This window comes from Gopherus evgoodei, chromosome 16 (assembly GCF_007399415.2).
Source record: "Gopherus evgoodei ecotype Sinaloan lineage chromosome 16, rGopEvg1_v1.p, whole genome shotgun sequence".
Lineage (NCBI taxonomy): Eukaryota > Metazoa > Chordata > Testudines > Testudinidae > Gopherus > Gopherus evgoodei.
In genome coordinates, this window is record NC_044337.1 from 17,487,357 (window position 1) to 17,514,673 (window position 27,317).

At 48.1% G+C, this 27,317-nt stretch overlaps 1 protein-coding gene across 2 annotated transcripts in view; it reads right to left on the reverse strand.

Moving 5' to 3' along the window:
• The window catches only part of SARDH (sarcosine dehydrogenase), an 86,629-nt gene that overhangs the window by 11,511 nt on the left and 47,801 nt on the right, over positions 1-27,317 (reverse strand). The window lies entirely within an intron of this gene.

Below are 27,317 nucleotides of genomic sequence, written 5' to 3' on the forward strand. Positions count from 1 at the left end.
AAAGATCAGAATCACTGGCCTTGTTGTTTCCTTTCATTCAAGTACTCTAGAGTGGGGCAGTGTGGTCCAGGGGATAGGGCACAGGGCTGGGAGTCGGGAGACCTGATTCTATTTGCAACTCTGCCAATGACCTGCTGTGTATATGGATGCACCATTTACTATTCTGTAAAAGCAGCAAAGAGTCCTGAGGCACCTTATAGACTAACAGACGTACTGGAGCATGAGCTTTCGTGGGTGAATACCCACTTCGTCGGATGCAAGGGCATTCACCCATGAAAGCTCATGCTCCAATACTTCTGTTAGTCTATAAGGTGCCACAGGACTCTTTGCTGCTTTTACAGATCCGGACTAACACGGCTACCCCTCTGATAATTTACTATTCTTTGCCTCATCTGTACAATGGCACTTACCTCCTTTGAGATCGCCATGTGAAAAGACCTAAGTAGTGTATAGATAACTTCTTGTGGAAGTCTTTGGACAGCACTTTCTTGGATTAGTCCTATTTATATAAAACCGGTTTCCTCTGATCTCTTTATTCTTCTTATTTCTTTACTACTACAGACATTTGTGTGAAACCAGTATCTATCTTTCTATATCTTTTGTTCATCAGCTCCTAATGCTTATTGCTCCTGGAAGACACAATCTTTGGATCATGAGGCCACCACTGACAACTGAACAAATGATTCTGAGCTCGGACCTTGAATCTTTTGTTGTATTCCCTCCAAACCAGTCAATCTACAACACACAAATCACATTCATCAAGTGACAGATCTGCTGTTACAACCAATACATTTTCTGCTGTATCACCTTTGGCTGTTGACCAAATCCTATTTTATAAGCTAGGCAAGGCTGGGTCGTCCTTTTGGATAGGACTATTCATCACCCAACAGTTCTGCTGTAACCTTCAGTGTGGGGCTTTATGCCCGTCTAATCTATATAACAAGAAAGAGCCTACTACAACTGCCAGCCGAGGGAGTCACTCCTTGAAGGTTAGACGCTTATAGTGAAGTCCTAGTTTCAAATCCTACTGGTATGTTGGCCATTCAGTATTGGAGGCACTGTTCCACACTGAGAAGTCCTGAAGCAATCCTCCAGCGAGGTCTTTGGGGGAGCTGTGCTTCTGGAGGAGACATGTATCAGAGGAGCTGTAAAAGTTCTCCTGGCCCCTACAAACTCCATGGCTCATCATGACAGACTAAACCAGAGGAAAGATGCTGAGAAATGTAAGCTTTGTGCATGCATCTAAACACTCTTGACATGCTTTCGGTGCTATAAAACAAGCTTTATTTTTGTCTGGGATCTGTTGCCTTGCAGGCAGAATGGGGGAGTTTCCTTTCGTCACTTTCAGCGCCACAAGCAGTTTAGAGAGAAATGTCAAGAGGATCCTGGAACCAAGCCTTGCATGGAGAATCAATTTAATGTAAGATCAAAGTCACCTAAGAGCACTCCTGCTTGAGGAGGGAATGTGCATTGGGTGCAGGAACTCAAGGATAGTCAAGGTAATTCCCCCTGCAGGTCAGGAACATTTTTAGGCAACCAAGATTATTCAGAAAGGTCAATTTTTAGGCCAGTTTTGCTGTCAAATTATTTTGACAGCCTCTCCCTTTCTTGGGCTCATGCATTTCAAAGGGCATCTCTGTGATTTATGCGTAGCCCTGAGGATGGTGCACGGAAAGGGCAGCCTTTGAACAAGCCTTGTCTTTTCTAACAGCGATTTGTTTTCCACGTGTTCCCCACTCTGTACAAGCTCTTTAATCAGCCACCCAGATGGAGGTTAAAGCCCAATGCACGTAGCTGGGTGGCAACTAAGGTCTAGTGTGCCGGGCACAGGGCTGTGAGTCAGGACCCTTAGGTTCGATTTGCCACTGGGCAAGTTGTACTACCTCTCTGTGCCTCAGTTTACCCATCTGTATAATTGGGCTAATTATTCCTTACTTACCAATTTGTAATGTGATTTGTGACTTGTGGATGAAAAGGACTGGGCAGGCACAAAGAGACCAGCAAATCAACACAGCTCCATGCTACCTCCATTTTACAGATGGGTAAACTGAGGCATAGAGAAGTGAACTGTGCTGCCCTTGGACAAACAGTGAGCTCGTGGGACTGTGATGAATTGAACCCAGGAATCCTGACTCCCAGCTCTATCCTTCTATGGACCTATATCCATTTACACTAGGGTGACCAGACAGCAAATGTGAAAAATTGGGACACGAGTTGGGGGGTAATAGGAGCCTAGATAAGAAAAAGACCCCAAAATCAGGACTGTCCCTATAAAATCGGAACATCTGGTCATTCTAATTTACACTAACTGATGATCTGTCCTGAAGCATTATTTTTGTTGCCAAAATTAGCTTGATGAGAGGAAATGCCATGACTTCACCAGAACTATGCAAAGGAAGACAGCAAAGATGAATTTATGAGGTGGCTCATCTTTTCCTTCCCCTTTCCTCCCGCCTCCTCCCCATTCTGTGCAAAACATCAAACAGGCAGATCCTGCTCTCTCCATATCCAGCTCACAGACGGAGTTTATTAGCTTGGGGTTCTTTCTGTCTCAGAGGTGCTGGAACTTGGTTCTACATGTGCATGGCTGTAAGAATGGCCCCTGTCTCCAGCCCAGCTGCACTTCCCCCTTAGGACGGAGATGGGCTTCAATGTGACTCTCAACGATATCCCATTTACTGGCTGATGAGCCCTCGGACACCTTGTTAGGCTGTGTTCCCAAAACTTTCCAGGGTGGCTGTGGCTAGACCCAGCCTGGACACCTCCCCTGAGTATTTCCCTTTTAATCTGAGCTGTGCTGCTCTTCAGTTACTAAATTTCCTTTCAATTCTTTCTTTTTTTTTTTTTTTAAAGTTGTGGGATCCACCAGGCATCCCGGTATGAACTCCCTTTCCCCTCAACATCCACCCTCACACCCCAACCCTACCTACCCAGCAGGCTGAGCCAATGCAGATTCGTTCTTTGTTCTGCATGGTCTTTGTTTCACCCAGCCGTTCTAGGGGCACCTGCCTAGCCCTAAGCCCCTCTACTGGGAGACCAGGCCTACGATGGCAGGCTGGCTAGTGTGCTCCCACAGGGCTGGGGCCAATGTCACCCCATCAGCTGGCCTCAAGGGGCCTGAACCAACTCCCATCAAAATCAATGGCAAGATCCCCCTTTGGACTTCATCCTCCCCACCAATGCATCCTCAGTGAATCTCCAGAGAGTCTATGGACCAGCTCTCCATTCTCTGTATTGTTCTTTCATTCAACGGGACACGCCAGAGCGGTAAGATTTTGACCCAGATCCAAACCGCGCCAAAGTTCTGATGCGTTTGGATCCATGGCTCAAACTCTTGTAACACGCTGCCCGTCGTATGAGCGGGCAGGCAGCCCTGTGCTTAGAACAGTGTACTCCTCGCGAATCCTCTAAGGGGCTATGGGTGGATAATGCGCTGTTTTGTTTTCCGCTTTTCTGACCCACTTTGCAACCCTAACGGAAATGGAAATGTATTATTCCATTTCAGAGACCTCAGCGAGCGAAAGGATCCCAGCAAAGACAGGGAGGGAGAAGCAAACAGAATGACAGTGGGGAAACGCAAACACAAAACCAAATGCACTGCCAGAATGGCGAGGGCTTGATTCCTTTAAGAAATACTCATCGACGGGGCCCAGCTCAAAGGTCCCTGAAGATAAGGATAAGTTCAAGGGCCTGTGTGCTTTAAAATGAGCTGGAGCCCTGTGGACTTCTCCCTAAGAGTATCTTCCATGTGCGAATTTCCAGCTGCTTTGCAGCACCCCTGGACGGTCGGGACTGCTATCCCCATTGTGCAGATGGAAATACAGCGGTCAGGTGACTTCCCCAAAGTTACCCGATGACTGGCATTAGAACATGGAACTCCTAGGCACTAAGCAGTCATAGATCATTGAAATGTAGGGCTAGAAGGGGTCACAAGAAGTCACCAAGTCCAGCCTACTGCACTGAGGCAGCTCCTAGATCATGCCCGACAGGTGTTTAACTAACATGGTCTTAAAAAGGACAGGGATTCCACAACCCCCCTTGGTAACCTGTTCCCATACTTAATTACCCTTCAAGTTAGAAAGTTTTTGCTAATTTCCAACCTAACTCGCTCTCCTGCTGCAAAATAAGTGGCTCTGAGAGCAGATACCTCATTTCCTTTCACTGGCCTCTGCTCCTTTGCCCTTTCGCAATGGACACGTGTTTATGCTTGGTGCTTAGATACACCTGGATCCCTTAAACAACATTTGCCAGCTTTCTAAGTTGATGGAAAAACATGACTTCAGTAGTTGCAGCAGAGAGGAGACTGAATGCTGAGGAAATGTCACCTAGATTTCTAGGGTGAGATAGGAATGTTTGGGGGCAATCTCTGTCCTGTGGTGACAGATGCCCTAGAAATAGGATTATACAGACAGACGTGCATGGGACTAGACCGACAGACACGCAGATGTGTATGAGGCCAGACAGACACACACATCTGGGGCTAGACAGACAGACAACATAAAGTTATCTTGGGAAAGTCAGTGCCAAGAGAACACATCAGGATGCTGCGTCACGAACAGCAAAGGGAGAGCTGTACTGTACCTCTGCAGTGAAACAAGCACAGCTACACTGCATAGGGAGGGACTTGTAGACACGCAGAGCCTGATTGCAGGGAAAGCTTTGGGGCCTCACAGAGGACACTGATCACTCCACGGATGCAACCCTGTGTTGCCCAGGCATCTTAGCCCATCAGGCTCAGGACTAGCCTAGACCCTCTTTCAACCCCTTTTGTTAAAACACCTGGAAGAAGCACATAGCTTCCCGACTTCTCTTTCATCTGCTGGGTATGAAATGCTCCCAGCCCTCCCAAGACGCTCCACCGCGGTGCAGAGAAGCAAAGCTCGCTGGTGAGCCGTTCCTCTCCCTGCCCTTTGGAGCCAGTCCCCTGGGTTCTGTGCCAGACTGTAGCAGCACTCTGCAAACTTTACTCAAGTCTCCATAATCATTCTGGTTCTGCTCCAGGTTCAGAAGAGGTTTGGCCCATGGTGCAGACTTGAGCTAAAAGCAGCTCAGGCCGAATGCAGGGAGAGCCCATGCATTGGAAGGGAAAAGGCAGCCTGCTGCAGAGGGGATGAGGATAGTTTTCGTAGTCATGCAGTGGATTTGGGGGAGAAGGAGTTCAGAAGCCCATGGGCACTAGAGGAAACTTGGATTTTGGACCAGGAGACTTAGCCATGCATGGGGACTGATCCTACACCCACTGCGAGACTTACCATCCAATTTACTGGGAGGAGGAAAGGGCCCCTGAAAAGGACATTAAGGGTGAGCAGATTTCCCCAGGGAAGTTGAGCCATATCTCTATCAGAATGCAGTGCGCCCAGCTGCTGTTTTCCTTATTGATTTTAAAGGAGAACAAGATAGAGGGAGGCGTACACAATCCAGGGTTATGTAGAGGTTAACCAGCAGGCTCCTGCAGTGTGAGCTGCCTCCGCTCCCTGTATGCTGCTAAATCATGAAGGGGAGAGGAGGGGAGGGGAGACCATGACAGAGACCTATGGAGGTGAAGGTCAATAGGGGGGCAAACAGAGGATATTTAGACAATTCCATACACCCTTCAGTTTCATCTGGATAGGGGAGTCTTCACTTCCTGTCATAAACTGCTGCATGATGTTTGAGGAACTCTTGCTTCCACCCCAGAGATAGCTGCATTTCAGTGATCTTTATTTCCCCAGGGTCTGAACCTAAAAGGTTTCTAGATGTTATTGATTTCAACGCCTATCGACTTCAGCATGAGCTTAAGGCATTTGCTGAGCACCTCCCAGGGGAAGCTCAGCATCTGGCAAGATCCGGCCCAAAGCACCTTGGGAAACTGCTGTATTGATGTGAGATATTATGAATACTACAGAAAATACATCAGAACAGCTGAAATCAGAGCTAATGCAGCTAGAAAGCCACCTGGAGTGCAGAAAGGGCAGCGTCTTTAAAAAGCCACGTCAATCCAGGCCAAAACTTTTGAATAAAACAGACAAAGAGACACAAAAATGGAGGCTCCGTGTAGACTCTTAAAAATAAGGTGCATTGTAGCTAGATATTGTTTTAATTCACAGACCTCTACAATATCGTTTGTCAGTCACTCTGGGGTAACGGGGAACTCTTCCAGCTGGCTTCCTTTTACAGGCACCAAAACACTCTGCTGCCTGGGTACACCATCTTCCAATGCACCTAGTGGCACGTTGTGCCAAAGCAAATCTTACAACCTAGCAGGAGAACAATTATTCATGGTCCAGCAACTTCTGATGCGTGTTCTGTTTCACACTTGCGTTCTCACTCACAGACATTTATCTACTCAGTATTCAGTCAACAGAACTTGTCTTAATATATAAGAAATTGACTGGATTAAGCTCTACACAGGGCCCTGTGTTATTAGAAAAGTATGTTTCTGGAAGTAAAATGGTACATCACCACTTTGTAATTCACTCACTAGTCAGTAGAACACGGAAACCTGGTGTCAAATACAATTTAAGTTCTTTAAGAGGAACAATGATCTAGTGGTTAAGGTGATGGGTAAGACTCAGAAGATCTGGGTTCAAGTTTTAGTTAAGAACTAAGAACAGCCATAGTGGGTCAGACCAAAGGTCCATCTAGCCAGTATCCTGTCTTCTGACAGTGGCCAATGCCAGGTGCCCCAGAAGGAATGAACAGAACAGGTAATCACCAAGTGATCCATCCCCTGTCGCCCATTCCCAGCTTCTGGCAAACAGAGGCTAGGGACACCATCCCTGTCCATCCTGGCTAATAGCCATTGATGGACCTATCCTCCATGAATTTATCTAGTTCTTTTTTGAACCCTTCTTTATGATCTTGGGCAAGTCACCCTATCTCTCTGCCTCAGATCCCCAAACATAAATTGGGGATAATAGTTCTGCAATTTAGACTGTAAGCGCTTTCAATCATGGATCATCTCTTCCTATTTATATGTACAGCACCTAGCACAACAATCTTAGTTAGTGTGTCTACCTGCTACTGCAATATAAATAAAAATAAATTAAGTTACTGTGAGTTTTAATCTTCTTAACCCAGTCCCTAGTGATCCCTTACTCACATCACAAAAGCTCTGTGCAATTGGACCCCACTCAGCTTAACTGGCAGGTATTGCTCCACACCAAGCTCAGGATCAGAACCATGGGAGGTGCAGTGCATCATGACAGAGGTGCAGGGGCAGAGTTGGATGGGAAATCCAGGAGAAAGGTAAGAGTGCAGTGGAGAGGCAGAGCTGACTGGGAGCTTAGTGTTGTTATAGTAGAAACCTTTCCCTGGCCAGAGAGAAGGTCAAAAGAGCAGAACTGTTGAGGTACCTGCACTTGTTGGAAGTGTCACAGGTCAAGAGAGAGGACAATTGGCACATGTCATAAGGTCCTTCAGGGTGCTCTGAAGGTCAAGATGGAGGCATGCTGGCATATCTGTGAAGGGTTGGATAGCCTCCGCTGTGCCTGATCTCAGCTGGTGCTACTTCACTGCATGAGTGCTAAAATTTAGCATACAACACTGTGACTCCCTAGCACCCCAATATCATGTAATTAGGATATGTTTTGTACAAAGTATGTCTTGTGAGGTATCATTCTAAAAGTTCTCATCTGCTAGACAGTAATATCTCGTGGGATTGTAGGTGCTATCACGGTATGTGAGGTTTGGCTAGGTATGTGCTAGTGAAACATGCTGTGAGGTTGAAAACACCCACAAGCAGCATTTCAAGTACAACAGTAAAAAGGCAACCAATGTTAATTTCTTATTGAGGAGATGCACACAAGCACAAGGATTACTCCAGGAACTGTGTACAACAGCAACCTCTCGGAGATAGCACTGCACAATGGGAACTGTTGGACCCAGGTCACAGCAAAAGAGCTTTCCAGCAAGTGGGAAGGAGATATAAAAGCGGGACAATGACATCATGATGGTACCTGACTCTCCCTCCAACTACACAGCTGGAAACACCTGAAGGGCAAGGACAGAACTGTGGGAAGTGATGGTTTCAGGCTAGAAGGATTTTTAGCCTGTTTATGAAAACCTGGGAAATCCAAAGCCACTTGTGCCTTAAGAGTCTGCCAGCCTGTTTATCACTCAGAGTGAGAATTTGCTAATTCATATCCTGCTTGTTTAGTTTGTTACGCTCAGTTTGTGGGTTTGTTTATTTACTAAGGTCATCTGCTTTAATCTGTTTGCTATCACTTATAACCACTTAAAATCTATCTTGTGTAGTTAATACACTTGTTTTTGTTTTCTCTAAAACCAGTTTGTGGAATTCATAACTGGGGGGCAAACGCTCAGCATATCTTCCTCCACGTTGAGGGAGGGGGAGAATTCGATGCGCTTACACTGTACAGTTCTCTGTGCAATGCAAGACGGTGTAATTTGGGGTTTACACTCCAGAGGGGAGTGCGTTCCTTAGCATCTGGGAGGTGCCTCAGCTGAACCTTCCCATGCAGAGCTGTGTGTGTGCTGGTAAAAGAGCAGGCTTGGGGAGCTTGGCAATTTATCACAACACCAGAGTGTGAAAAGGAGCCCAGGCTGGTGGGTCAGGCAGGCTCAGTGGTACCCCAGTTCCAAGTGGCACCCCAGGGGGAACCCGTCACAACACATTTAAAAATACCAGGTACAGGCCTTACAAACTTCAGATTATTCACAGCCTTGAGTCCTGTGAAACCTCTGGAATACAACACCACACTTACAATTAGTAACACAATGGGGCATCTTACTAATACATGTGGCATGACAACCCTTCACGACAGCTCCAAGGAAAGGAGCTGTCAGTGGTGCGCGCCTGAGTTGGCTCTGGAGATGACAATTTAACATGACGCACTGCTCTAATCTAGATTAGGCGGATGAAATATTCATGGGCCGTAAGGGAGAACAATTATTCAAATACGGCTTTTGAGGGGGGAAGCAACATCTAGCCGGGGAGAAGTGGTTACCAGCTTCCCCTGAATGATGTGCCCAATTACAGACTCCCCAGGCACACAGATGAACTGTAGCAGTACTAATGACTTTCAAAACCAACTAACAATCCCCTAAAACTCCTGTCACGTTCCCCCAAATCACACATCAACCAGCCAATGCTCCAGCAAACCCTTGGGATAAGCCAGACATGAAGAAGAGCTCTGTGTAGCTCGAAAGCTTGTCTCTTTCACCAACAGAAGTTGGTCCAATAAATGATATTACTTCACCCGTCTTGTCCCATCAGGCCATGTACCATGCCCTGAAAGGTCAACCAACACTGGGTCCGGTCTACACTGCAACTAGAGGTGCAACTGCAGCCAAAGTAGACATAGCTGAGCTAGCTCTGATCTAGCTAGCTCAAATAACTGCGTTAGCCGCCTGAGTATATACCCGTGGCGAGTATATGCAATATATACCGAATATATTGAGGGTCCCAGGTGTGCGGGGTTTGTACAGCTTATGCTGCCACAACTTCACTGCTGAAGTACCTGAGCTAGCTAGATCAAAACTAACTTGGGTATGTCTGTGAGTCCTGCAGGCACATCTCTCATTGCAGTGTAGACACATCCCTTACATTGGATCACCAGAGAAAGGGAATTTCAGAGGCCTCTCTGCTGAGAACCATTCTGGGCCCATGGCCTTCGGCATTTAAATCGAGAAACTGTATCGTTTCCTCTTGTGCAATAACTGCCAGGGCAGTATAGGCAGGAGCAAGCCAAAGGCTCTATGGTAAGTGTACTAAATGAAGGGCATCGGCATTAATGAGTTTTAGCCAGCAAACTCCGACTGTGTCTCTGCTGTTTGCACAGATCTCGAGAGCCAAACTCAAAGCACCACCTTCAAGAGATCCGGTGTTGTGCGCATCTTGCTTTTCATTGGCTCAGCCAAAATTAGCACAAAATTAAATGCTGTGTGAGGAAGCCTTTTGTTATGCAGACCTGCTCCAGCCAGCAAAGGTGTCACTGTCCATTTACCTGCTGCATCATCACTCAGAAGGAGTGAAAATACCAGCTTTTCCTCTTGCGGTCTCCAAGAAAACAAGTGAAATTCCTAATTCTGCTCAGGCCCAATGGCAGGAGGCATGTTTCCACGGGATGAGCATTAACAAGACTCCTAAAGGAGTTTTCTGCTTTTCATTTTTTGTTTTCTCCTTTCAAATGAACTTCACTTTAGAGGGTTTGGAGTGTCGGCACCTTTGGATACATTAGTTACCTTAAGTGGAGGATGGACTGCAACAGATCTATCCCTGCAGAAAGTCAAATTGTTTGGCACCTTCCCCACTCCACCTTTCCTGTGTGTTAAAGGCACGTCTAAAATAAAAACCCTCCAAGTTTGAAAGTGGCATTTAATGCTGCTTTTAGATGCCTTAATGTGAGCAACAATAGAACTGGGGGGAAGGGGAGAGAAACAAAAAAGGTATTGTGAATTTATTTTGAGCTTCCTTACAATAGAATAACACTCACTGAGCCTGCCTGCCTTTAACCATTGTCTTGGAAGTGCAATGAACCACGAAGGCTGGAAATCTACTTTTGAGGCTTAGGAATGCTCCGGTTATGGAAAAGCTTTTCGCTCCATACAAATGTGTCACCTAATTAGAGAACAGCAAGAGATCAAGGCACTGTAGCCAGCTACAGTATTAATCGCGGCAGGAGATGCTTTGGGCATTGACAGCCAACACCGCGGTTCATTTATCCTGCTGGGGGATGCTGTATTGCTGGCTTTGGGAACATGAGATATTTCCTGTACAAGAGCAACTTCCCTCCTGAGAAAAGCTTAGCCTGGCCCTTCCCTTTAAATCACTTGGTATAACTACAGCTAGAGGGGAACATTCGGGTCCCAGCCGGAGTGTTGAAGCAATGTGTCATACAAACCATGCAGCCAACCAAAAGGTGTGGGGTGGCACTAATTGGTTTCAGACAGTCTGCGGATCTGACCAGCTGATACACATCCATGGACTGTACACATCCACACATGCTCGCGCACGTATGTTGGGCAATGTATCAGGGAAGTGGCTGAAGGGGGACAGGCTTGAAGTCACCAGCACAGAGATACTGCAAGCTGCATTCATTAAATTCCCCCCCCGATAATGTGACATCAGCTGTCCCATTCTGCTGTTAGGTTGTCTGACATCTCTGGCCAAATGCTCCTGGGAACTGATGTTCCCACGATATTTCACATGGAGCCATAAAACAGCACCATGCCGTCCATCTGTGAGCCACAAGCCAGACCTATGTTTATTTAGTCAGGTGCATATTTGAGGATGAAAAACCACCCAATATTAAAATTCAAAAGGGTACAGATCTTGATATTATGCACAATATAATATGCTGTATACACACACACACACACACACACACACACACACACACACACACACACACACTCAGTAACCGATCAGCTGTCTCCAGAAAGTCATTAACTCAGCTGGAATTCTCTGTGTGCATCCTCACTCTGGCTGATTTTTTTCAAAAAATGAATTAATCTGTGACAACCATCACAATAGGTCGGTTTTCTTAAGACACTGGATCCAGTTCATCCCATTGACAGTCGACGGAGTTATGTCAGGGAGGGATTTAGCTCAGTCTCTCGGCTAACATTTCTACGCTGGATTCTGTGTGTAACGAATTCCTCCATTGCTTATGGCCCTCGATAAAGCTCTATCAAATTCACTGAAAGAAGCAAAACTTCCATCACAGTTTATCATTGGCTGGCAGGCAGTGCTTGCAGCAGTGAGGTCTGCTGCTCAAGAGCGGTGGATTATTACCTGCAATGGAGGATATGCTTGGGAGGACTGCAGACTCGGGGGGAGGGAATTTTTCTAACCGCATCACGACCTACCCATAACATGTGGCTCTATCATTCCAGTCCAGGAAGCACTGCTCAAAAGAAAGGTTTCTTATGGCACCATGGCCCCTGATGGACAGGTGCTGTGAGATGGTACAGTACTTATCAGCACGATCTCCAGTTGCCTGGCAGGGGCTGTATCGTGTAGCTTGTTGACAAACTAAGGGCTTGTCTACATCAGAAAGTTGCAGCGCTGGTGAGGGAGTTACAGCGCTGCAACTTTGAAGGTGTACACATCTGCAGGGCACCACCAGCGCTGCAACTCCCTGTTTGCAGCGCTGGCCGTACTCCCGTTTTGTCTCGGGTGTAGAGGATCCAGCGCTGGTGATCCAGCGCTGGTAATCCAATGTAGACAGTTACCAGCGCTTTTCTTGACCTCCGTGGAAGGAGGAAGCCTCTGGTAATCAAGCTGGTTTCCTTTCCCGGTTTGCTCTCTCGGTCCCGGAGCCACCCAGCAAACCGCAGGGAAGGAGACCTGCTTGCTCGGGGTTCCGGGACCGAGAGAGCAAACCGGGAACGCCGCGGTTTGCTCTCTCGGTCCCGGAGCCAGCCAGCAAACCGCAGGGAAGGAGACCTGCTTGCTCGGGGTTCCGGGACCGAGAGAGCAAACCGGGAAAGGAGACCAGCTTCGCCGCGGTTTGCTCTCTCGGTCCCGGAGCCAGCCAGCAAACCGCAGGGAAGGAGACCTGCTTGCTCGGGGTTCCGGGACCTAGAGAGCAAACCGGGAACGCCGCGGTTTGCTCTCTCGGTCCCGGAGCCAGCCAGCAAACCGCAGGGAAGGAGACCTGCTTGCTCGGGGTTCCGGGACCGAGAGAGCAAACCGGGAAAGGAAACCAGCTTCGCCGCGGTTTGCTCTCTCGGTCCCGGAACCCCGAGCAAGCAGGTCTCCTTCCCTGCGGTTTGCTGGCTGGCTCCGGGACCGAGAGAGCAAACCGCGGCGTTCCCGGTTTGCTCTCTCGGTCCCGGAACCCCGAGCAAGCAGGTCTCCTTCCCTGCGGTTTGCTGGCTGGCTCCGGGACCGAGAGAGCAAACCGCGGCGAAGCTGGTTTCCTTTCCCGATTTGCTCTCTCGTCCCGGAACCCCCCTTGAAGCCGCCCAACAGCGCTGCAGTGTGGCCACATCTAACACCACTTGCAGCGCTGGTTGCTGTAAGTGTGGCCACTCTGCAGCGCTGGCCCTATACAGCTGTACTAATACAGCTGTAACAACCAGCGCTGCAAAATTTTAGATGTAGACATGGCCTAAGTATCCTAGAGGCACCAGCTATTTTCACTATTCAGCTGTAAAGCACTTATCTCCAGTATTATGGGCCAAAGTCTCCAGTCCTTGACATCAACGGGAGCTGGGACTGGTTACAAACCACAGGATTTGGCCCTGTGTAAGCAGAAGGCACAAATGACCTGCTGTTTCAGAGAAGCCCCTTCGGTGTTAATGGACACACATTTTGCAGCTGAGAGGAGTCTGAGTCAGTTCTTTTCCCGTCTTGCCATTATGCTGTTAGATTACTCAGACCGGATGAAAAATGCTTGGTTAAGTCCTGAGTCAGGAACATCTTTGTGTTTATAAAAGCAGAGCTCTAAGATACCACAGCGGCTAGGCTTTGCCTTTAGTGTCAGAGCACAATTCTGCAATCATATGCCTACCCCAAAACCAGAAAAGCTGTTTGATGCTCTGATGCATCTGCACTTTGCACATGCACACACATACTCTCTCTCTCTCTCTTTGTCCCCCCACCCCGTTCTTTTTGGATATACTATGCCGTGTGTTACCCCTGATACTGGAGGGAAAGGTGTTTGGATTACACGTCTGCTAGGGTGTTTGCTTAGACTCACCAGGAAAAATATTCCATTCTGTTCTGAAATGCTCAGAACTTGCTGACAAATTGGAACACCCCATTTGGAGCCAGAAAAACTTGCCCGTGTAACCCTTAATATCTGTTATCTCAGTGGTTAAGGCACCTGCTTGCAATGTGGGAGATGTCGGCTGGAATCCCCACTCTGCAACAAGGACTTGACCTTGAGTCTCCCCTCTCTCCTTGGTAAGCAGCCTATCTACCAGGCTATCAACATTTTGGGTGCAATGGTCAAAGCTGTTTCACTTTGTATAACTACTTAGCCATTCATTGTGCCAAAGAAACAGGGATTTGAATCCACATCTCCTGCCTCCCAGGCAAGTGTTGAGTCTGGGCTTTGGATGTTCGCCTGGCAATCCCTTTGCTATAACCACAAGGGATTACATTTGTTAATGCATGAGCCTTGTTTTATTACTATTATTATTTAATGCATAGAAATCAAGATGATGGCTCAAGAATGAAGATCACAAAAGCTTATATTGTGCAAGGAATGGCCCCAGCTAATTAGTGTGTCTGAATGACCCCTGGCTGCTTAGTAACTTGCGCTCTGATTTGCTACCGTCTTTAGAATCCAGTCCACAGGCCCACAAAAAATGGGGGCATTGATGGTTCACATCACTATTGTCCAGCCTAGAGTTTTCTCAGATAATATTTTAACGTTTAGACCCTTGCAAAGAAAAGGGCTGAGTAGCAGAAACACTCCTCTCATGCTGAGGCCCCTTTACATTGCCAGACGGCTACAAGGTGACCTCAAGGAACATGAGAATCAGGCCCAAAAAGTTACTTATATTTCTCCTATTAATATTACATGCAACTATAATAAGGTACTCCCCACCATGTTGTCTGGGGCAAAGGAGGAAATGCAGCCCTGGAACATCTTTCCAGCTTCAAATATCTAGTCACTAACTCCTGAACAGTCTTGAGAATGAACCAGCTCTTTGCCCTTTTTCATCATTTGTTTTATGAGAGTATCTCAGGTCCCCCACAAAGATCAGTGCCCCATTATGATAAGCACTGTGTGCACGCATAGGGAGAGACAATCTCTTCTCCACAGAGCTTACACTTAAAATAGATAAGGTGGACAAAGTGTGGGAGAAAAGAAAGACAATTAGCCCCATTTTATTGATGGGGAGACTGAAGCACAGAACAATGAAATGACTTCCCAAGGTCACACAGAGCTTCCATGGCAGAGCCAGGATTTGAAATCAGATTTCTGGAGTCCTATTCCAGTGCCTTGACAACAAGATCACCCTAACTCTGGCACTTTTCACCAAGGAATTCAAACAAAACACTTTACACACACTAGTGGATTCAGCCTCACAACCCTCCTGTTTCACTCCTGGTTACAGGCACAGGTCAGTTATGTCACCTGCACAAGGTCACCAAGTGGCGGAGTCAGGAACCTAGGAGTTCTGACTTCCGCTGCTGCCTCACCCCATGGACAGGTGATGGATGAGCAGGGAATGAACCAAGAGGAACAATTCATGCGGCCCAAGACATTCACATTTAGCCATTTTATGTCTATTTAATCAATAAATCATCAACCTCCCACACACCCCATTAAAAGAAAATCCACTCTATTTAGAAACTGGACCAGCCAGCATAACAGTTAGGAATTAACCCGCTTCCCAGCTGGGACAGCCCCAGGCGGACTGTCTTTTCCTAATAGAGAGAGCTGCACTTGCACAGAATAGGTGTCCATTCTCTCCGCAGGCCATCCATTTTTCACCAGCTCAGCTACATAAGGAAACAGCTGCCCAAAGAGACTTCTATGGCATGACTAAAATACGGGAAACCGCTCTGTCAGGGGGCTATCCAGACTCTGTCTGCAGGTGTCAAAAGCTGCCTCATGGGGTGGGGGGGCACTGCCCTCCCCACCAGGAAACTTGGTACACAGAGATAAGTAGATCAATACACAGTCAGGCAGACACAGAGACAGACACACAGCTAAACAGATAGATGCACAGCAGTCACACTGACAGACACACAGATGGGTAGACAGATGCAAGCATGGACAGAGAGATGAACAGGTAGACATATGCTCAGTTACCTTTCTCACTCAAGGCAGCCTCATTTCAAAATGATTCATTTTTTCATGAAATGTCACCTCTCGAAAAACCCTGATTTTGCAGCCCAGAGATTTCACTTCCTAAGAGTTTTTCCCTCTCTGTGCGTGCAGAATGGCCCATTTTGCACCAAGACGGGTGAAAGGTTCACCTTGATTTTCATTTGCATACCTTTTCAAATTGTGAAATTCAAAAGTGTGTGTGTGGAGAGGAGGGGCAGTTCTTGCTTGAAAGTCAGAGCATTTGAGCGGGGCAAGAGCACAGTCACTCGAAAAGGCCACAATTTCCACAACATTCAGGAGGGCTCTTCCCTCAGAAAAATGGGACCATTTTCACAAATTCGAAATGAAATGCAAATACGGTAGCATTTTATATGAAGTATCCACTGATACATAGCTTATGAAGGGTTAATAAACAATGAACAGAGGTAATAAGCATGTTACAGAAATGAGTAGTGTGCTATAGAAGGCTCTGAGATCATCAGTGAAAAATATAATAGACAGTTATAAGTAATCTGTTGATCTGTTGGACAATCTAGCCTAAATGGTTACCCATTTATTACAACTGCTATTAGTCATGTATTAACCCTTTATGAACTATGTATACATGTACCCTTTGTATCCAGTGCGACACCAGCACTGCATGTGCTGAGGGTTTCAGACTTCATTTCAAACACCTCAAGCCGCCCGCTTAGACGAATGCCTAGGGATGGTTTGGGCTATCAGCTGGTTTGTAAGTACATTCTGCAGGCTGCAGCCCACGCATTAGCCAGCTGGCTTCCCAGCTAAGTGTCTCCCTTAATGGATCTGATACTTCCTGCCTCCCACGAGGCACCAAGCATCATCTAATGGCCTGCTCCATCCTTATCCACTTGGATTAGTGCTACCTGGGCCCTTAGCAGAGATGCAGGAACCAGCAGGAAGGTGGAGAATCTCTTTCAGCCAGAGGAGAGGGCAGGAAGTGTGCTGAGAGGCACAGGACGGTGGGTCAGAGGGTGCTGCAACCCCTTGGCGAGGACAATGCCTCCCCAGGAGCATATGGCAAGGGAAAAGAAGGGAGTCAGCTGCTGGTGATGGTTAGGACTGGAGCATGGTCTGAGCGGCAGAGCTCAGACACGGATACTACCTAGCTAGTGGGCTGGAGGGGTTTGGTTCTGGTGGGCTCACAGCACTCAACACTGGCCTCCCTCTGCTCCCATGGATGTCAATGGTAAAATGGCTATGGACTTCAATGGGAGCAGACAGGTCAGCCGATACATTAGAAAAAACCCAGGCTTCATCTCTAGGAAAGACCTACTCTATCCTCAAATCCGGCACCCTGCTAGGCAAGGATAGCGTCTGCCAACACAGGCCTCCTGTGGATATTGCATGCGACAATCCTCTCTCTTTTGGAGCTGCCTGTGGGAGTGGTCATGTCACCAGCTGTGCAGTGCCTGCTGCACGGAGCAGTCCCTGGGCATCCTCAAGCGATCCTGTGGCTGCCTCTACCTCACATCAAAGATTCCTGCCGGGGCACTGACTGCTGGTCTCTAAAGAGCACTTCTATCAAGAGATGCCGCTCTCTGAGCAAAAGGACGCTTCCTCCCAGCAGAGGCAGAAGGAGCTGTGCTATGCTGTTCTTCTGCTACAAATTACCTTCCACGCAACACAGTAGCTATGGAGCGTGGCATTGCTCTGCACTACCACACAATACCTTTGACTTTGTGGATCCCACTGGAGCTGCTTTCATGCACCACCAAGCGTTTCCTGATCCCAAATGACAGCAGCGCCAATGTCCTTGAGTTCTCAGGTGTCATGATAGAGAGGGGAAGCGTACCCTCAGGAGCGACGTGGGGAAAGCGATGGAGCATTCACGCTGAGAGCTGTGGAGAGTTTCCCAGGCCAGGACACAAGTGCACTTGTATGTAGGATGCACTGTGCTATGATGGGCCAGGTCTTGTCTGAAGGGGAAGGACTAGACTACTCTATGCTGCAACTCTAGATTTGCTCTGCTCTCACTAATCCAGACTGCGATAATTTCTCCCCTCCTTTCCAAAAGCAACCAACTAAACAACCAACCAAGGACCCACTTACAGGCAGGCAATGGCACCCATCTGACCCGTGCAAGCCCCTAATGTAGACACTCTGCAGCAACATAAAGCAGGATGTACATCAGTGCCACTTACTCTGGTATATTTCCTTAATGTAATCAGGGCCCCCGCCCCATATTTTGCTGCCTTTGGATTACTAAGCAGGTGTGGACATGGAGGAATCACAGCCAGTTTCTCCCCAGTAAGATGCACCAGTTCCCATCAATCACACATTTTAAGAAGCTTGCTAATGTTAAGGCACATCTCCATCCCCTTGTTTTCCTACTGAGGAGGTGGCCATTACTAGGTTAACCATGGTGCTTTCCTCCCTTTCAGTTCCACCTCAGTCACGCACTTCCTAAAGAGGCGGTTCAAATAGCTAAAATAATCTTTCTAAAACCCACGGCCTGCTGTCCTGGGAGCAATTTCCCAAGCAGAAGAGATCTCTTTGTGCCACCTTTCTCTGCCTGCTAACCTGCTACCTCTCTTCCTCCTCCTGCAGCTGGAGAAATGGCAAACTAACTATCGCAGTTGTGCATGCAAGATGTAAAGAGCATTTCATTTACCCCCATCATTACCTCCACTCCCAGCCCTTCCCAGGTGACCCCAAAGCTCAGGGCAGGCTCCAGGCACCAGCTCAGCAAGCAGGTGCTTGGGGCGGCCAAAGGGAAGGGGCGGCACATCGGGCTCTTCAGCGGCAGGTCTCTCGGTCCCTCTCGGAGGGAAGGACCTGTCGCCGAATTACCGCTGAAAAAGAAAGCAGTGCGGTGGAGATGCCGCCGATTGCGACTTGCCTTTTTTTTCCCCCCCGCTGCTTGGGGCAGCAAAAACCCTGGAGCCGGCCCTGCCAAAGCTTCCGAGGTTGGGAGCCATTGGGGATTTCACTTGGTTTCCCGTTTCAGCGTGTGCTGCTGATCACAGGGATTGTTCAGCTCTTCTAGGCAGTCTCTCCCCACACCAGCCCTGGGATTTATCTGAGCAAATTGCCCTAGTCACCTTAAATGAAGTTTTTAGCTATTTTAGTCAATAGGACACCCAGAGCTTGTGTCATGCACGAGCACCAAGGCAGTCAGACGCATTAGTCATTTGGATTAGAGATGAGATTGTAGCCAAAGCCCAGTTCTGACACTGGGGTAAAATGCATGTGTGTGGTTTAGAGCCTGAACCCTGATCTACATTTTGCACCGGGCCTCTAGCTCAGTACGGGGCTGGATGAACAACCCAGATCCAAATAACTCCCGGCGTTGGGACTGAGCCAAAATCTGGATCTTGCTTGTTTGTTTTTGTCATTCACGTCTTCAGGCAGAGAGTATTTCATATGGGGCCCCGTGCGCTTATCCTATTGGACTTCAGTGGGTGATCTGCCTGCGTAAGGAATGTGGTAATAGGGCCATGGGGAATAACCTGCCAAAGGCAGCCACAGGAAACGGTTAGCAGGAATCATTTGAAAAGGGACTCAGGTAAACATATGGAGGAAAACAAACATCTTATGGATGGGGATGTGGGCCCAGATTGCGTTCCTGGCTTCTGCCAGGACGATAAACTTTACAGTGCTTCTCTCCCGCCAACCTGAAGGGATTGTGTAGATCCAAGAAGGACTCAAACAAAAAGAAACCCCCACAAGGATCAGCTCAACATGTGGGTCTGTATGCTATTTGCTGTTTCAGAAATGCATGGGGATATCTTTGCAAACAACTGTGTGTGTGTCGCATACTGGATTGCTGAGGTCATGACTGACCCTCTATGCTCCTTCGAGGTTCTTTATCATTTTTGAATCAGTTCAGTCTCCTTTGCCTGAGGCATGGCTAGTTTATTTCCCCATTTCCACATCTGCTTGGTTATGATCCAGTTTATTTTCTGCAAACACTTGGATGAATCTGTAAACCTCAGCTCTGGAGCCAGATTGCTTCCCAGGCTTTGCTCTCACTGCTCTTGGAGGATGCAGGAAACTTCACTCGAGAGAGCCCCTGGCCCAGACAATGAGGCAGATTCTGTCTCCCACTCCAGGCTCATATGCTACTAACAACATATTGGGGTCACATGGAGCCCCAACTTGCTTGGGGTGAATTCTCAAGCTCCTGGCTCAAGCACTGGTGGAGGGAGCATGCCAGGGGTGAGTGGAGAGGGAAGGGGAGAGGCCCAGAAGATACGGTGCTATAGAGATTTTTGGCTGCACCACAGTCCCTGGACAAGCCAGGATGGGAGATATTCCAGCCCCTAGAGCATCCCAGGGCAAAAAGGTGGCATAAAACCTTTGTCCCCTCTTCCACTCGGGCTGCATCTTCTGTGCTGCACCTCCAGGAGCCAATGAATTTAATCTGTCCTGTACAGTGGAGCACAGGAACGGTAGGAGAGAGGCTGGGACCCACAGGTTCTCTCACTGGCTGCTGCTGGTGGTCGTGGTGATGGATGCACTAAATGTCCTCTGAAATCCTAGGTCTCCATTGCCTTGCCCACACATGGAACGGCAGGGCAGCCACCAAGAATTAGACCCAAGGCTGTGCACAGCCCCTGACCATCCCTATGGAACTGGGCCCATCTGGCTAACCCTGCAGGACCCCAGCCAGGCCTCAAGGAACCTCACCATCCCATGGAGCTCCAAGATTGTGTGCCCCACTCCTGTCTCTCTTGTGGCAGTGCAGAGGAGCCTGGAAACCCCATGTAGTTGTCACCCAACAACGAGCACCTTCAAATGAAGGAGCAGTGTGGGGCGGATGCCACCTGCTGTATGTTTGCCCTGAGCGAGGTCTTCAGCACATGATTCAAAAATGTCTCAAGTTGCAGCTGTTCGGGAAGTCATTCCCCACCTTCTGGCCATGGAGCGGGCAGTGAGGAAGGGACAGGGACAGCAGGATAGATGAGGCACAGGAACAGGTAGAGAAAAGAACTGGAAAGAAGGCAGGCAGGAAAAGAACAAGTGGAAAGAAGAGACACACAACTAGGGAAAGGGTGGCTTATATTTTGGAGGCCAATGCCCCACACGGCGGTGCTGGCAAATGTGAGCCAAGGCGTGGAATATTCCCAGTTAACTGGGGTCCCCAATAAAATGTTCTCACCTCTGAGTGCAAATCTCCACTCAGAATCTCCACACTCCCCTTCAAATCACCACTCCAAGCCCTCGCACCCCTCCTACAGAACCCTGGGGCCCCAATCCCTGCAGGAAAACTCCACCCGCTGTTCAGCAGCCACCTAATCCAGCCTCTTGGTAACACATTCAATGACAGCTGAAGGATCAGCACTTTGGTCTTAATTACATTAACCGCCCAGTCCCGGAAAGCTCCCTCGCTTTCCTCAGCTGGCAACGGCTTTGCTCTCCTTCACAGTCAGCTCTCCTCCTTAATTCTCCTGTCAGACCAGTTTCCTCACAGGCTCAGCTTGCATTTCAACATGAGCCTGAGCTGGCCGAAGTGGTCATTTAGCCTCTTTCCTACTCCTTCGGTGAAATCTGTTCAGCACACACGGTTCGTTGAAAGACAAACAGAAGTCTATGAGTCAGGAGCATTAAATGAGCTGGGCTTGCAAGGGGGGAGGAGAGAAATAATTGAATGGGGGCTCTGTGCCCAGCTGGGACATTATTACCATTACAGTGTTAGACCCAGTCTACTTTCGAGTGCACCGGTGGTGTAATTTACCAGCTTACATTCTCAACAGCAGAAGCTCCATTTTACATTGTTACATTAGGGGATTGCCCTGGTGTGAATACATCGTTCTGGCACACTAGTGCCAATTTCTCTGGATAGATGGGGTCTCTGAGAAGGTGTCCAAATCAAAGCCCCAACTCCAAAGACTCCTGAACTCTGGGAAAGCCCAGATCTGGATCGGAACTCAGGGGCTTGGTCCCCATTCCAATGGAATATATTGTGATGTACTAGGCACCAGCATCACGTGCTGTGCATAGAGGCTGAAATGGGGTTTGCTTCAAGGAGCTCAATCCAACCAGATGTCACTGTGCAGCAGGAGGGAAAGATTCTAGTCTATGTAGATTCTTATAGCTCACTACAGCATCTGGGCATCATGCATTAAACTGTGTGATTGGTAGGGTTTTGTTATTAGGGTATTTATTTTTTTATATGTCCACGCTGCTCTGTGTTTTATATCAGAGACAGCCAGTCACAGAAGGGTGCCTGGCACTTGGAGTGGCAGGTGGGGAGATTTGTGATGATCCTTAATCCCTGTGGGAGTTTGGCCCAGGGTCTCGAGAAAGTTCCGCCTCCCACACCGATGAGTGTTACCCTTGTGGGCAAAGGTTCCACTGGGCCAAAGCAGAGCTGTTGACCATGGTCCTCCTCCCTCGACACGGTTTTCACTGCGGTAGAAGGGAGCCAGAATCGAAGCTGCGAGCCCAGAGAGGAGGGCACCGCAGCTGCTGTGATGAGAGACAAGGAAGGCACCACCAAGAGACGTGGGAGAAAAGAGTGAGTGTCAAGGAAGAAAGGACGGGAGCTAAGGAGAGCCAGGACGTGCTGAGAGGAGGGAGAGAAGCCAAATATTGAAATCCTGACTCTGTGGAGACAGGTGCCTTATTGCTTCTGAACGCTTGTGGTTCAGCTGCTCCAGATGAAATAGCAACCGAGGCACACAGAAAGCTGTGTGAATACATAAGGGCTTGTCTACAGGAACAGTTGGTTTGTGGCAAGCTGGGGTATAAATCTATCCTGCACTAGCCTGCCACGCACTGAGGGTCTATATGGACCTTGCTGCTGTGCAGATCAAAGCGCACCATGGAATTTTTAGTGCACGTGCCAGCAGGATCCACACAGACCCTGGGTGTGCAGCACACTAGGGATGGGCAGATTGCCATGAACTACCGTTCATGTAGACAAACCCTAAGACAAGACAACTCTCTAGCAGGAAAGATGAGGCACCACAGAAGGAGAAAGGCCATGAGCGAAACAAGGCTGGGGACAAATACCAGGAGGTAGCCATGCTAGTCTGTATCCACAAAAACAACAAAGGGTCCAGTGGCACCTTAAAAACTAACAAATTTATTTGGGCATAAGATTTCATGGGTAAAAAACCCACTTCTTCAGGTGCAAGGCTGAGGAGGCAGGGAAAGGAGATGCTTTGAGAGGCAATCTGATGGAGGAGGGAGAGGTACAAAGGCATAGGGAGGGCTTCCGAGAGTGGGAACATTGTATGATCAGGTAGGTTTAGCTCTCATAACATGGAAACAAACCACCACTAGAGATATCCTGCTAAAGGAGAGAGACCAAGGCCCACACTGGGGATTGAGAGAGCATTTTCCAGCCCAATTCCTGGGATATAGACAACGAGAGGCTCTGAGAACTCATCCCTTAAAACCATCAAACCAGCAAGACAAAGCAAGGCCTTGTGAGAATGAAGAGATGAAACCAAAACGCAGCATCAAATGCATAAGCAATTAAAATAAATAAATAAAACACACTGGTCAGAAGGCTACTCAGGACCAAATCAGAGAGCTATCTAGCCACCACAGGCCATGCCTTTGTAACCTCTGGCTCATCTGCCGCAGTGACCACTGGCTGAGAATGCCACAGCTGGCCCACAAGGCAGCGATGAGTTTGCTCACTAACACATCATCCCAGTACACCAGCTGCTCACTCATTTTCAAAGCCTTGACTAACACTGGTCCACGCTACCTCACAGTTGGCCTGGCCTTCTACAGCAATGACCTCCCAAGCAGCGTCATTCTGCTGGAAAAAGAAACCTAGACAAACAGGGAAAGACATGCCTCTGCAGAAGAGAGAGAACTTTCACAAGAGCTGGGCCATATATGTGGAACTCTCTACCCCATGACACAAGAATGACCTGCACCCTTTGCTGCACTTGGAACTAGACGCAAGCTTCCATCTTCGACTTAGCTTCCCAGCAATAACCCTCTCAAATACATCAGACCCTTCACGGTCTAAAAACAAATCCCAATTATAAGTTTAGATCGCTCCTTAGATATTTATGTGCAATGCTGGATAGACGGATGGATGCATGACTTTTCGACACATTTAAGTTATTCCAGAATACGGTGGGTTGTGAATTTAAAGTGGAGTAGCTAATCAGGAATAACTCCATATATGGACATGCTTATTCCAAAATAAGAGTGCCTTTTACTGGCTTAGTTTACTTAATTTCCACTGTTCAGGAGGAGTCGTTCTGGAACAGCTGTGCTCGTGAATAGTTATTCCACAATATCACCATGTGTAGACAAGCCCAAAGCCAAGAAGCTTTTCAAGAAATGAGAGCACAACTAATATCTTTCTGCCCCATTCTGACAAGGCCAAAGAAACCAACAAGTTTTAAGGCTATTAATCCCTTCACTGAGGCCGTGCGCAAGTCACGCAAGGTAATAAATACCCCACATCAAGTCCCGACATTGATACTGGGCGTGGGACTGTGCACGTCCCACTGCGATGATTTCGCTGAGTACAAAGGAGACTCATGGTGTCTCATGAAAACTGTTCATTACTGTGCTTTAGGGTGTAATTGTGTCCATTGTTGCACATCACATTGTTCTATATTCCTAGGACTAGTTCAGTTCTGTTGTGTCTGCAAGTCTTTATGAAGCAGTGGAACCAGGCCAGAGTTATGGATTTTTCTTCGTCTTCCAAAGAGATGCACATTATGTTTCTTCAGACATACAGGAGATTAGCCTTTGGTATTAGCATTAAGAATTACCATTCGCGCATTTCACACGCATAGCCAATCTCTTTAAAGATAAGGTCTTAGCAAATTCAAGACAATCTGCACTTGTACAGAAAGCTTAAAGTTGTCAGGCTTCTTCTGTGATCAAATACACTGACTTGTTGAGGACCTCAGCCCGACATTTTAAAAGGGAGAACATGACCTATTTTACATCTGATCAGTCACAGATTTTAAAAAGGGGCTCCCACGTTGAGCAAATCTCTTTATCGCCAGCAGCAGTCCCTAGGCTGCAAAGAGGGCTCTTTTGTTCCTTTGACATAACTGCGGAAACACAAGTCAATGTGCCCACATGAGGACTTATCCCACCAGACAACTCCCAGCGTCTTCCCAGAGCTCAGTTCACGCATTGCTAAGAAACAGCTGTGTGGGCTGGAAGAGAATGCTGGGTATTGGCATGCAAATGAGAATACTGAGCACTGTGGAAAAGCATGCTGGATATTGGCATGCAAATGAGAATGCTGAGCCACCTACTTTGCTCCTAGAACTTTTCTTTCCAGCAGAGCCGGAATAGAGGCCTTTGACATACACACAAGCGTTATTCACTGTACATCAGAGGAACCACGTTCTACCATGGCAGAGGTGTCATGGTGCTAACAAGGAATACTAGTTATCATTATTAACAACAGTCCTGTAAATGCACACTGCACCTTAGAGGCATAAGATAAGAAACAGACAAGAGTCTACTAAGGGCCAGGTTCTACCACCCTGACTTATGATACTCACTACTCTTACTTTGCCATGGAGCAAGGTGCTACTCGACCTGAGGTAGGGTGGCAGTAGCCGGCCCTGACAACCTACAGTGGACAAGAAAACTCCAGACAAAACAGTTCAGGGAAGGAAGGGCCAGGGGACACTGTTGATGAGAAAGAAGGAAGCGAGGGCTTCTAGAAAGGGCTGGTTTTAAGAAAGAATTTGAAGGAGCTAAGAGAGGAGGCTTGAAGTGGGAGACAGCTCCAAGCACAGAAGGAAGCTGAGAGCTCTAAAAGGTGATGAAGGGAACCATAAGGACAGAGGACAGGAAGGGGGAGAGAACCGAGAGCAAGGAGGGAGTTACACACGGCAGGCAGCAGAATGGTGCGGGTGGGAGGGGCAGCTAGATTCCTACAGTGAGGAGACAGCATCCTTGGCTCTGCTGTTTGCAGTGAGCCTTTTGCCATCAGTTACGGGCACAGAAGCCCGTTTTCACTCTTCATTCAGAAACAGGTGAGTTACGGGCAGCAAGTACAGCTGTGTGTGAAGGCCCACGGACAGGCACAGCAACCCCAAGCGTGCAGGGGGCCAGCCACAAAGACCTCCCTATATCTGTCTACATGTATGGATATCTCTCTCTCACACAGACTGATAGCCACCTCCATGTGTAGACAGATATAGGGAAGTCGTCTTGGCTGGCCACCTACACTCTTGGAGTTGTTATTGCTGTGCCAGTGTGCAGTTCTTCAGTGAATATGTAGTGGGTGGTCACACACACACACACACACACACACACACACACACACACACACTCCTCCCTCATTCTATACAGCGTATATATACATAGGAATGAATCACTTAGGGCCAGATACAGATGTTCCTCTTCACATAGGACCTTCCTCCCCAAGCAAGCCCGTTTCATTTCAATACAGAGCAAGATACTAGCATCCAAAGTCTGTCCCTTTTTGGGGGGCGGTTAGGGACATTGGAACACTGCATGTACGCACACACATGCACAACGCTCACATGTCTGGCCAGGTCGTTTGTTCATCGAGCCGCTCTAGCTTGGATTCTGGGCTCCCCACAAGTCCCTAGAGCGTGCAACAGTTCCCAGCTCCCACCCAAGCGTCAGTGCAGGTGAACAAGACAAATTGCAAACTTAGGCTCTGAGAATGACTCTCCCTGCCAGGCTTCAGGGTCATCCAGCAGGCCACAGCCAGAGGAGCTGGAAGAAGGGATAGTGACGGGCTGCCGGCGGGACTGCGTGGGGAGAATGGGGAAGAGAAACGTCCAAAAGCAACACACACAGCTGCCATCCCCCAAGAATATTTTAATGCTCTCTTTACATCTGGTCATCTCTTAGACGCAAAGCATGCTCCCACGCTCCCTCCCCCCGACACGTACATTCTGGCCAGAACCGGAAACCAAAGCCAAGCTGCAGAAAAAACAAATCCCATCCGAAGGCCTTGGTTCCAGAGCAGATCAGCTCAGCGGCCCCAGCGTCCAGGTTCACAGATCCCAAGGCCAGAAGGGACCATTGTGATCCCCTAGTCTGACCTCCTGTAGAATGCAGGCCAGAGAACTTCCCGAAAATAATTCTTAGAGCAGGGCTTTCCCAAACACCTCCTATCTTGGTTTTAAAGAGTCAGCGATGGAGAATCAACCATGAGCCTTGGTAAATTGTTCCAGCGGTTAATTACTCTCACCATTAAAAATGCACACCTTCTTTCCAGTCGGAATGGGTCTAGCTTCAACCTCCAGCCACTGGATCATGTTAAACCTTTCTCTCCCAGCCTGAGGAGCCCATTTTCACACATTTGTTCCCCATGTAGGTTCTTATAGACTATGGTCAAGTCCCCCCTTAATCCCCTCTCCCCTGTGTCTCAGGGAGCCATCCAGATGCCACAAGGATTGAAAAGTGACTCGGTCTTAGAGACACGGAAGCATGATGAATGGTCTTCAAACTCCCTTTACCTTGTCATTGAGGGAGACTGTGGTTCCCCGTATTAAAGAAAAGGGGCTCTTGAGATTGGCCCTCCTGCTTTTTGATATCAGTACTCCAGGGCAGGAAGTAACAAAGCCCAAGAGTTCAGTCTTCACTCCATTCCCAGCACAATAGCAAGCATGGACATGGGCAGAGCCCCAGGAC